Source organism: Anas platyrhynchos, chromosome 22 (genome assembly GCF_047663525.1).
Source record: "Anas platyrhynchos isolate ZD024472 breed Pekin duck chromosome 22, IASCAAS_PekinDuck_T2T, whole genome shotgun sequence".
In the NCBI taxonomy this organism is placed as follows: Eukaryota; Metazoa; Chordata; class Aves; order Anseriformes; family Anatidae; genus Anas; species Anas platyrhynchos.
In genome coordinates this window covers 741590-743048 of record NC_092608.1, presented here as the reverse complement: position 1 = coordinate 743048, position 1459 = coordinate 741590, and positions in this window count along the sequence as shown.

Sequence of the window (1459 nt, the reverse complement as noted above, 5' to 3'; positions counted from 1 at the left end):
GGAAATTCCTGCTTGAGATGAAAGACAAGTAGTTAAGGCTGGTTTTATGGTTCCTCAAAGCTGAGTTAAATCAGTTTGTCTTGGATTGTCTGCACCACATTTGGAAGAGTCCCAATTGTTTTTCATTTTAAACACTGCAACAAAATTTCTGCATGACTTGAAATAACTGTACATGTGTCATGGCAAAACAGCAACAGAATTATGAAAGACAGCTAGTGCCATGTTATACTCCATCTCAAGCTTCTGCTATATTTTTGATTGTATTTGTAATCACAGTGACAACCAAGGGTCAGGATACCATTGTCACAGAAACTACAAAAGACACACTGAAAAAGTACTAGGAAAAATCACCATTTAGGAGACTATGCAGGTGAAAAAGGTGCTACAGTGTGGTATTACCTGCTTCTGACTGATGTGCTCAAAGAGAGAAAGGTTGCTTCAGTTAATTTTATCTCATCAACTTTTATGAATTTTTCCCCAAACCTGCACACCTGTGAAAACTCCTGACATTAAAAAGGCTCAGTGGCTTTCCTCATTCATTCTCTCTACATTTTTCACTTTCATATGAAGAATAAGAAGTGAATAAAATTTACACAGAAGATTATTTGTGTTAAATTTAAATGCTGCCTCTTTTTGTTATTGTTAAAAATACTTCAAAATGGGATTAGTGTTAAAGGATCAAAGGAGAGCACTGACATTCAAGTTAGGGAGCGACCTAAATTTTCTGAAAGTAATTATAGAATACAGACAAAATGCTAGATACTCTTAGCTGTTGGGAGGGCAGCACATGGACAGTCCAATCAGCCACCAAGGCACAGAGAGGAGAAAGCAGCAGAGATCTTCTGGTTGAGCCACTGAGGAATTGCTTTTTTCTTTTTCTCTGGTTTCTCTTTTTAAAGCTTTAGATTTAACCTCTAAATTTTTGCTAATTTTCCTTGCAATTGTGTATACACTATAAAGTGATCTATACTTCAGGCAGCTTTCTTCAGTAAAGAAAAAGCTGTTCAGTATTCAGAGCTGGTAATAATAAAAATGAAAGAGTTGTTAACACACTGGCTACTGTCTAAGAACAAACACAGTCTAAATATGTGAAGAAAAAAAAGCATTTTCACAAAGGCAAATATACTTCCTTTAATCTAGTCCTGGAATGATTTAAGAATAAACAGAATCAGTAATCAGTTACAGAGAGAATAATGGGAGCACAGAGGGCTTCAGCACCTCCAGCCTGTGACGAGTTCTTTAGCTACTGCTTAAACTAAACTGCAGCATCCACTTACCACATCCACCTGGCCAGGTACTACAAAACTTTCTCAAGTTTGACAGCAAATCAAACTAAGGATTTAAGATGCTACTTTGCTAGAAGCAGCTCTCACTCCTCAGAAGCTTTTCAGCCTTTCAAGAACTAAACAAAAAAGAGACACCACCTACTCCTCTGCCATCCTTCTGCATGCAGTACTGG